The sequence below is a fragment of the Odontesthes bonariensis genome, chromosome 14 (assembly GCF_027942865.1).
Source record: "Odontesthes bonariensis isolate fOdoBon6 chromosome 14, fOdoBon6.hap1, whole genome shotgun sequence".
Taxonomy (NCBI): domain Eukaryota; kingdom Metazoa; phylum Chordata; class Actinopteri; order Atheriniformes; family Atherinopsidae; genus Odontesthes; species Odontesthes bonariensis.
In genome coordinates, this window is record NC_134519.1 from 38,195,683 (window position 1) to 38,206,245 (window position 10,563).

Here is a 10,563-nt window from a genome sequence, read left to right on the forward strand (position 1 = left end):
GAAGTGGTCCCACATTAAGGTGGAAGTGAAGAAGAAGTGGTCCCACATTAAGGTGGAAGTGAAGAAGTGGTCCCACATTAAGGTGGAGGTGAAGAAGAAGTGGTCCCACATTAAGGTGGAGATGGAGAAGAAGCGGTCCCACATTAAGGTGGAAGTGAAGGAGAAGGGGTCCCACATTAAGGTGGAGGTGAAGAAGAAGTGGTCCCATATTAAGGTGGAGGTGAAGAAGAAGCGGTCCCACATTAAGGTGGAAGTGAAGAAGAAGCGGTCCCACATTAAGGTGGAAGTGAAGAAGTGGTCCCACATTAAGGTGGACGTGAAGAAGAAGTGGTCCCACATTAAGGTGGAGGTGAAGAAGAAGTGGTCCCACATTAAGATGGAAGTGAAGAAGAAGTGGTCCCACATTAAGGTGGAAGTGAAGAAGAAGTGGTACCACATTAAGGTGGAGGTGAAGAAGAAGTGGTCCCACATTAAGGTGGAAGTGAAGAAGAAGTGGTCCCACATTAAGGTGGAAGTGAAGAAGAAGTGGTCCCACATTAAGGTGGAAGTGAAGAAGTGGTCCCACATTAAGGTGGAAGTGAAGAAGAAGTGGTCCCACATTAAGGTGGATGAAGAAGAAGAAGTGGTCCCACATTAAGGTGGAAGTGAAGAAGAAGTGGTCCCACATTAAGGTGGAGGTGAAGAAGAAGTGGTCCCACAGTAAGGTGGAGATGAAGAAGAAGTGGTCCCACATTAAGGTGGAAGTGAAGAAGAAGCGGTCCCACATTAAGGTGGAAGTGAAGAAGAAGCGGTCCAACATTAAGGTGGAGGTGAAGAAGAAGTGGTCCCACATTAAGGTGGAAGTGAAGAAGAAGTGGTCCCACATTAAGGTGGATGTGAAGAAGAAGTGATCCCACATTAAGGTGGAAGTGAAGAAGAAGTGGTCCCACATTAAGGTGGAAGTGAAGAAGAAGTGGTCCAACATTAAGGTGGTGAAGAAGAAGTGGTCCCACATTAAGGTGGAGGTGAAGAAGAAGTGGTCCCACATTAAGGTGGAGGTGAAGAAGAAGTGGTCCCACATTAAGGTGGAAGTGAAGAAGAAGTGGTCCCACATTAAGGTGGAAGTGAAGAAGTGGTCCCACATTAAGGTGGTGAAGAAGAAGTGGTCCCACATTAAGATGGAAGTGAAGAAGAAGTGGTCCCACATTAAGGTGGAGGTGAAGAAGTGGTCCCACATTAAGGTGGAGGTGAAGAAGAAGTGGTCCCACATTAAGGTGGAAGTGAAGAACAAGTGGTCCCACATTAAGGTGGAGGTGAAGAAGAAGTGGTCCCACATTAAGGTGGAAGTGAAGAACAAGTGGTCCCACATTAAGATGGAAGTGAAGAAGAAGTGGTCCCACATTAAGGTGGAGGTGAAGAAGAAGTGGTCCCACATTAAGGTGGAAGTGAAGAAGAAGTGGTCCCACATTAAGGTGGAGGTGAAGAAGAAGTGGTCCCACATTAAGGTGGAGATGGAGAAGAAGCGGTCCCACATTAAGGTGGAAGTGAAGAAGAAGGGGTCCCACATTAAGGTGGAGGTGAAGAAGAAGTGGTCCCACATTAAGGTGGAGGTGAAGAAGCGGTCCCACATTAAGGTGGAAGTGAAGAAGAAGCGGTCCCACATTAAGGTGGAAGTGAAGAAGAAGCGGTCCCACATTAAGGTGGAAGTGAAGAAGAAGCGGTCCCACATTAAGGTGGAAGTGAAGAAGAAGCGGTCCCACATTAAGGTGGAAGTGAAGAAGTGGTCCCACATTAAGGTGGAGGTGAAGAAGAAGTGGTCCCACATTAAGGTGGAGGTGAAGAAGAAGTGGTCCCACATTAAGGTGGAGGTGAAGAAGAAGTGGTCCCACATTAAGGTGGAAGTGAAGAAGAAATGGTCCCACATTAAGGTGGAAGTTAAGAAGAAGTGGTCCCACATTAAGGTGGAAGTGAAGAAGAAGTGGTCCCACATTAAGGTGGAAGTGAAGAAGAAGCGGTCCCACATTAAGGTGGAAGTGAAGAAGAAGCGGTCCCACATTAAGGTGGAAGTGAAGAAGAAGTGGTCCCACATTAAGGTGGAGGTGAAGAAGAAGTGGTCCCACATTAAGGTGGAAGTGAAGAAGAAGTGGTCCCACATTAAGGTGGAAGTGAAGAAGAAGTGGTCCCACATTAAGGTGGAAGTGAAGAAGAAGTGGTCCCACATTAAGGTGGAGGTGAAGAAGAAGTGGTCCCACATTAAGGTGGAAGTGAAGAACAAGTGGTCCCACATTAAGGTGGAGGTGAAGAAGAAGTGGTCCCACATTAAGGTGGAAGTGAAGAACAAGTGGTCCCACATTAAGGTGGAGGTGAAGAAGAAGTGGTCCCACATTAAGGTGGAGGTGAAGAAGAAGTGGTCCCACATTAAGGTGGAAGTGAAGAAGAAGTGGTCCCACATTAAGGTGGAAGTGAAGAAGTGGTCCCACATTAAGGTGGAGGTGAAGAAGAAGTGGTCCCACATTAAGGTGGAGATGGAGAAGAAGCGGTCCCACATTAAGGTGGAAGTGAAGGAGAAGGGGTCCCACATTAAGGTGGAGGTGAAGAAGAAGTGGTCCCATATTAAGGTGGAGGTGAAGAAGAAGCGGTCCCACATTAAGGTGGAAGTGAAGAAGAAGCGGTCCCACATTAAGGTGGAAGTGAAGAAGTGGTCCCACATTAAGGTGGACGTGAAGAAGAAGTGGTCCCACATTAAGGTGGAGGTGAAGAAGAAGTGGTCCCACATTAAGATGGAAGTGAAGAAGAAGTGGTCCCACATTAAGGTGGAAGTGAAGAAGAAGTGGTACCACATTAAGGTGGAGGTGAAGAAGAAGTGGTCCCACATTAAGGTGGAAGTGAAGAAGAAGTGGTCCCACATTAAGGTGGAAGTGAAGAAGAAGTGGTCCCACATTAAGGTGGAAGTGAAGAAGTGGTCCCACATTAAGGTGGAAGTGAAGAAGAAGTGGTCCCACATTAAGGTGGATGAAGAAGAAGAAGTGATCCCACATTAAGGTGGAAGTGAAGAAGAAGTGGTCCCACATTAAGGTGGAAGTGAAGAAGAAGTGGTCCCACATTAAGGTGGAGGTGAAGAAGAAGTGGTCCCACATTAAGGTGGAAGTGAAGAAGAAGTGGTCCCACATTAAGGTGGAAGTGAAGAAGAAGTGGTCCCACATTAAGGTGGAAGTGAAGAAGAAGTGGTCCAACATTAAGGTGGTGAAGAAGAAGTGGTCCCACATTAAGGTGGAAGTGAAGAAGAAGTGGTCCCACATTAAGGTGGAATTGAAGAAGAAGTGGTCCCACATTAAGGTGGAGGTGAAGAAGAAGTGGTCCCACAGTAAGGTGGAGATGAAGAAGAAGTGGTCCAACATTAAGGTGGAAGTGAAGAAGAAGCGGTCCCACATTAAGGTGGAAGTGAAGAAGAAGCGGTCCAACATTAAGGTGGAGGTGAAGAAGAAGTGGTCCCACATTAAGGTGGAAGTGAAGAAGAAGTGGTCCCACATTAAGGTGGATGTGAAGAAGAAGTGATCCCACATTAAGGTGGAAGTGAAGAAGAAGTGGTCCCACATTAAGGTGGAAGTGAAGAAGAAGTGGTCCAACATTAAGGTGGTGAAGAAGAAGTGGTCCCACATTAAGGTGGAGGTGAAGAAGAAGTGGTCCCACATTAAGGTGGAAGTGAAGAAGAAGTGGTCCCACATTAAGGTGGAAGTGAAGAAGTGGTCCCACATTAAGGTGGTGAAGAAGAAGTGGTCCCACATTAAGATGGAAGTGAAGAAGAAGTGGTCCCACATTAAGGTGGAGGTGAAGAAGTGGTCCCACATTAAGGTGGAGGTGAAGAAGAAGTGGTCCCACATTAAGGTGGAGGTGAAGAAGCGGTCCCACATTAAGGTGGAAGTGAAGAAGAAGCGGTCCCACATTAAGGTGGAAGTGAAGAAGAAGCGGTCCCACATTAAGGTGGAAGTGAAGAAGTGGTCCCACATTAAGGTGGAGGTGAAGAAGAAGTGGTCCCACATTAAGGTGGAGGTGAAGAAGAAGCGGTCCCACATTAAGGTGGAGGTGAAGAAGAAGTGGTCCCACATTAAGGTGGAAGTGAAGAAGAAATGGTCCCACATTAAGGTGGAAGTTAAGAAGAAGTGGTCCCACATTAAGGTGGAAGTGAAGAAGAAGTGGTCCCACATTAAGGTGGAAGTGAAGAAGAAGCGGTCCCACATTAAGGTGGAAGTGAAGAAGAAGCGGTCCCACATTAAGGTGGAAGTGAAGAAGAAGTGGTCCCACATTAAGGTGGAGGTGAAGAAGAAGTGGTCCCACATTAAGGTGGAAGTGAAGAAGAAGTGGTCCCACATTAAGGTGGAAGTGAAGAAGAAGTGGTCCCACATTAAGGTGGAAGTGAAGAAGAAGTGGTCCCACATTAAGGTGGAGGTGAAGAAGAAGTGGTCCCATATTAAGGTGGAAGTGAAGAACAAGTGGTCCCACATTAAGGTGGAGGTGAAGAAGAAGTGGTCCCACATTAAGGTGGAAGTGAAGAACAAGTGGTCCCACATTAAGGTGGAGGTGAAGAAGAAGTGGTCCCACATTAAGGTGGAGGTGAAGAAGAAGTGGTCCCACATTAAGGTGGAAGTGAAGAAGAAGTGGTCCCACATTAAGGTGGAAGTGAAGAAGTTGTCCCACATTAAGGTGGAGGTGAAGAAGAAGTGGTCCCACATTAAGGTGGAGATGGAGAAGAAGCGGTCCCACATTAAGGTGGAAGTGAAGAAGAAGCGGTCCCACATTAAGGTGGAAGTGAAGAAGTGGTCCCACATTAAGGTGGAGGTGAAGAAGAAGTGGTCCCACATTAAGGTGGAGGTGAACAAGAAGCGGTCCCACATTAAGGTGGAAGTGAAGAAGAAGTGGTCCAACATTAAGGTGGTGAAGAAGAAGTGGTCCCACATTAAGGTGGAGGTGAAGAAGAAGTGGTCCCACATTAAGGTGGAGGTGAAGAAGAAGTGGTCCCACATTAAGGTGGAAGTGAAGAAGAAGTGGTCCCACATTAAGGTGGAAGTGAAGAAGTGGTCCCACATTAAGGTGGTGAAGAAGAAGTGGTCCCACATTAAGATGGAAGTGAAGAAGAAGTGGTCCCACATTAAGGTGGAGGTGAAGAAGTGGTCCCACATTAAGGTGGAGGTGAAGAAGAAGTGGTCCCACATTAAGGTGGAAGTGAAGAACAAGTGGTCCCACATTAAGGTGGAGGTGAAGAAGAAGTGGTCCCACATTAAGGTGGAAGTGAAGAACAAGTGGTCCCACATTAAGATGGAAGTGAAGAAGAAGTGGTCCCACATTAAGGTGGAGGTGAAGAAGAAGTGGTCCCACATTAAGGTGGAAGTGAAGAAGAAGTGGTCCCACATTAAGGTGGAGGTGAAGAAGAAGTGGTCCCACATTAAGGTGGAGATGGAGAAGAAGCGGTCCCACATTAAGGTGGAAGTGAAGAAGAAGGGGTCCCACATTAAGGTGGAGGTGAAGAAGAAGTGGTCCCACATTAAGGTGGAGGTGAAGAAGCGGTCCCACATTAAGGTGGAAGTGAAGAAGAAGCGGTCCCACATTAAGGTGGAAGTGAAGAAGAAGCGGTCCCACATTAAGGTGGAAGTGAAGAAGAAGCGGTCCCACATTAAGGTGGAAGTGAAGAAGAAGCGGTCCCACGTTAAGGTGGAAGTGAAGAAGTGGTCCCACATTAAGGTGGAGGTGAAGAAGAAGTGGTCCCACATTAAGGTGGAGGTGAAGAAGAAGTGGTCCCACATTAAGGTGGAGGTGAAGAAGAAGTGGTCCCACATTAAGGTGGAAGTGAAGAAGAAATGGTCCCACATTAAGGTGGAAGTTAAGAAGAAGTGGTCCCACATTAAGGTGGAAGTGAAGAAGAAGTGGTCCCACATTAAGGTGGAAGTGAAGAAGAAGCGGTCCCACATTAAGGTGGAAGTGAAGAAGAAGCGGTCCCACATTAAGGTGGAAGTGAAGAAGAAGTGGTCCCACATTAAGGTGGAGGTGAAGAAGAAGTGGTCCCACATTAAGGTGGAAGTGAAGAAGAAGTGGTCCCACATTAAGGTGGAAGTGAAGAAGAAGTGGTCCCACATTAAGGTGGAAGTGAAGAAGAAGTGGTCCCACATTAAGGTGGAGGTGAAGAAGAAGTGGTCCCACATTAAGGTGGAAGTGAAGAACAAGTGGTCCCACATTAAGGTGGAGGTGAAGAAGAAGTGGTCCCACATTAAGGTGGAAGTGAAGAACAAGTGGTCCCACATTAAGGTGGAGGTGAAGAAGAAGTGGTCCCACATTAAGGTGGAGGTGAAGAAGAAGTGGTCCCACATTAAGGTGGAAGTGAAGAAGAAGTGGTCCCACATTAAGGTGGAAGTGAAGAAGTGGTCCCACATTAAGGTGGAGGTGAAGAAGAAGTGGTCCCACATTAAGGTGGAGATGGAGAAGAAGCGGTCCCACATTAAGGTGGAAGTGAAGGAGAAGGGGTCCCACATTAAGGTGGAGGTGAAGAAGAAGTGGTCCCACATTAAGGTGGAGGTGAAGAAGAAGCGGTCCCACATTAAGGTGGAAGTGAAGAAGAAGCGGTCCCACATTAAGGTGGAAGTGAAGAAGTGGTCCCACATTAAGGTGGACGTGAAGAAGAAGTGGTCCCACATTAAGGTGGAGGTGAAGAAGAAGTGGTCCCACATTAAGATGGAAGTGAAGAAGAAGTGGTCCCACATTAAGGTGGAAGTGAAGAAGAAGTGGTACCACATTAAGGTGGAGGTGAAGAAGAAGTGGTCCCACATTAAGGTGGAAGTGAAGAAGAAGTGGTCCCACATTAAGGTGGAAGTGAAGAAGAAGTGGTCCCACATTAAGGTGGAAGTGAAGAAGTGGTCCCACATTAAGGTGGAAGTGAAGAAGAAGTGGTCCCACATTAAGGTGGATGAAGAAGAAGAAGTGGTCCCACATTAAGGTGGAGGTGAAGAAGTGGTCCCACATTAAGGTGGAGGTGAAGAAGAAGTGGTCCCACATTAAGGTGGAGGTGAAGAAGCGGTCCCACATTAAGGTGGAAGTGAAGAAGAAGCGGTCCCACATTAAGGTGGAAGTGAAGAAGAAGCGGTCCCACATTAAGGTGGAAGTGAAGAAGTGGTCCCACATTAAGGTGGAGGTGAAGAAGAAGTGGTCCCACATTAAGGTGGAGGTGAAGAAGAAGCGGTCCCACATTAAGGTGGAGGTGAAGAAGAAGTGGTCCCACATTAAGGTGGAAGTGAAGAAGAAATGGTCCCACATTAAGGTGGAAGTTAAGAAGAAGTGGTCCCACATTAAGGTGGAAGTGAAGAAGAAGTGGTCCCACATTAAGGTGGAAGTGAAGAAGAAGCGGTCCCACATTAAGGTGGAAGTGAAGAAGAAGCGGTCCCACATTAAGGTGGAAGTGAAGAAGAAGTGGTCCCACATTAAGGTGGAGGTGAAGAAGAAGTGGTCCCACATTAAGGTGGAAGTGAAGAAGAAGTGGTCCCACATTAAGGTGGAAGTGAAGAAGAAGTGGTCCCACATTAAGGTGGAAGTGAAGAAGAAGTGGTCCCACATTAAGGTGGAGGTGAAGAAGAAGTGGTCCCATATTAAGGTGGAAGTGAAGAACAAGTGGTCCCACATTAAGGTGGAGGTGAAGAAGAAGTGGTCCCACATTAAGGTGGAAGTGAAGAACAAGTGGTCCCACATTAAGGTGGAGGTGAAGAAGAAGTGGTCCCACATTAAGGTGGAGGTGAAGAAGAAGTGGTCCCACATTAAGGTGGAAGTGAAGAAGAAGTGGTCCCACATTAAGGTGGAAGTGAAGAAGTTGTCCCACATTAAGGTGGAGGTGAAGAAGAAGTGGTCCCACATTAAGGTGGAGATGGAGAAGAAGCGGTCCCACATTAAGGTGGAAGTGAAGAAGAAGCGGTCCCACATTAAGGTGGAAGTGAAGAAGTGGTCCCACATTAAGGTGGAGGTGAAGAAGAAGTGGTCCCACATTAAGGTGGAGGTGAACAAGAAGCGGTCCCACATTAAGGTGGAGGTGAAGAAGAAGTGGTCCCACATTAAGGTGGAAGTGAAGAAGAAATGGTCCCACATTTAGGTGGAAGTTAAGAAGAAGTGGTCCCACATTAAGGTGGAAGTGAAGAAGAAGTGGTCCCACATTAAGGTGGAAGTGAAGAAGAAGCGGTCCCACATTAAGGTGGAAGTGAAGAAGAAGCGGTCCCACATTAAGGTGGAAGTGAAGAAGAAGTGGTCCCACATTAAGGTGGAGGTGAAGAAGAAGTGGTCCCACATTAAGGTGGAAGTGAAGAAGAAGTGGTCCCACATTAAGGTGGAAGTGAAGAAGAAGTGGTCCCACATTAAGGTGGAAGTGAAGAAGAAGTGGTCCCACATTAAGGTGGAGGTGAAGAAGAAGTGGTCCCACATTAAGGTGGAAGTGAAGAACAAGTGGTCCCACATTAAGGTGGAGGTGAAGAAGAAGTGGTCCCACATTAAGGTGGAAGTGAAGAACAAGTGGTCCCACATTAAGGTGGAGGTGAAGAAGAAGTGGTCCCACATTAAGGTGGAGGTGAAGAAGAAGTGGTCCCACATTAAGGTGGAAGTGAAGAAGAAGTGGTCCCACATTAAGGTGGAAGTGAAGAAGTTGTCCCACATTAAGGTGGAGGTGAAGAAGAAGTGGTCCCACATTAAGGTGGAGATGGAGAAGAAGCGGTCCCACATTAAGGTGGAAGTGAAGGAGAAGGGGTCCCACATTAAGGTGGAGGTGAAGAAGAAGTGGTCCCACATTAAGGTGGAGGTGAAGAAGAAGCGGTCCCACATTAAGGTGGAAGTGAAGAAGAAGCGGTCCCACATTAAGGTGGAAGTGAAGAAGTGGTCCCACATTAAGGTGGACGTGAAGAAGAAGTGGTCCCACATTAAGGTGGAGGTGAAGAAGAAGTGGTCCCACATTAAGATGGAAGTGAAGAAGAAGTGGTCCCACATTAAGGTGGAAGTGAAGAAGAAGTGGTACCACATTAAGGTGGAGGTGAAGAAGAAGTGGTCCCACATTAAGGTGGAAGTGAAGAAGAAGTGGTCCCACATTAAGGTGGAAGTGAAGAAGTGGTCCCACATTAAGGTGGAAGTGAAGAAGAAGTGGTCCCACATTAAGGTGGATGAAGAAGAAGAAGTGATCCCACATTAAGGTGGAAGTGAAGAAGAAGTGGTCCCACATTAAGGTGGAAGTGAAGAAGAAGTGGTCCCACATTAAGGTGGAGGTGAAGAAGAAGTGGTCCCACATTAAGGTGGAGGTGAAGAAGAAGTGGTCCCACATTAAGGTGGAAGTGAAGAACAAGTGGTCCCACATTAAGGTGGAGGTGAAGAAGAAGTGGTCCCACATTAAGGTGGAGGTGAAGAAGAAGTGGTCCCACATTAAGGTGGAAGTGAAGAAGAAGTGGTCCCACATTAAGGTGGAAGTGAAGAAGTGGTCCCACATTAAGGTGGAGGTGAAGAAGAAGTGGTCCCACATTAAGGTGGAGATGGAGAAGAAGCGGTCCCACATTAAGGTGGAAGTGAAGGAGAAGGGGTCCCACATTAAGGTGGAGGTGAAGAAGAAGTGGTCCCACATTAAGGTGGAGGTGAAGAAGAAGCGGTCCCACATTAAGGTGGAAGTGAAGAAGAAGCGGTCCCACATTAAGGTGGAAGTGAAGAAGTGGTCCCACATTAAGGTGGACGTGAAGAAGAAGTGGTCCCACATTAAGGTGGAGGTGAAGAAGAAGTGGTCCCACATTAAGATGGAAGTGAAGAAGAAGTGGTCCCACATTAAGGTGGAAGTGAAGAAGAAGTGGTACCACATTAAGGTGGAGGTGAAGAAGAAGTGGTCCCACATTAAGGTGGAAGTGAAGAAGAAGTGGTCCCACATTAAGGTGGAAGTGAAGAAGAAGTGGTCCCACATTAAGGTGGAAGTGAAGAAGTGGTCCCACATTAAGGTGGAAGTGAAGAAGAAGTGGTCCCACATTAAGGTGGATGAAGAAGAAGAAGTGATCCCACATTAAGGTGGAAGTGAAGAAGAAGTGGTCCCACATTAAGGTGGAAGTGAAGAAGAAGTGGTCCCACATTAAGGTGGAGGTGAAGAAGAAGTGGTCCCACATTAAGGTGGAAGTGAAGAAGAAGTGGTCCCACATTAAGGTGGAAGTGAAGAAGAAGTGGTCCCACATTAAGGTGGAAGTGAAGAAGAAGTGGTCCAACATTAAGGTGGTGAAGAAGAAGTGGTCCCACATTAAGGTGGAAGTGAAGAAGAAGTGGTCCCACATTAAGGTGGAATTGAAGAAGAAGTGGTCCCACATTAAGGTGGAGGTGAAGAAGAAGTGGTCCCACAGTAAGGTGGAGATGAAGAAGAAGTGGTCCCACATTAAGGTGGAAGTGAAGAAGAAGCGGTCCCACATTAAGGTGGAAGTGAAGAAGAAGCGGTCCAACATTAAGGTGGAGGTGAAGAAGAAGTGGTCCCACATTAAGGTGGAAGTGAAGAAGAAGTGGTCCCACATTAAGGTGGATGTGAAGAAGAAGTGATCCCACATTAAGGTGGAA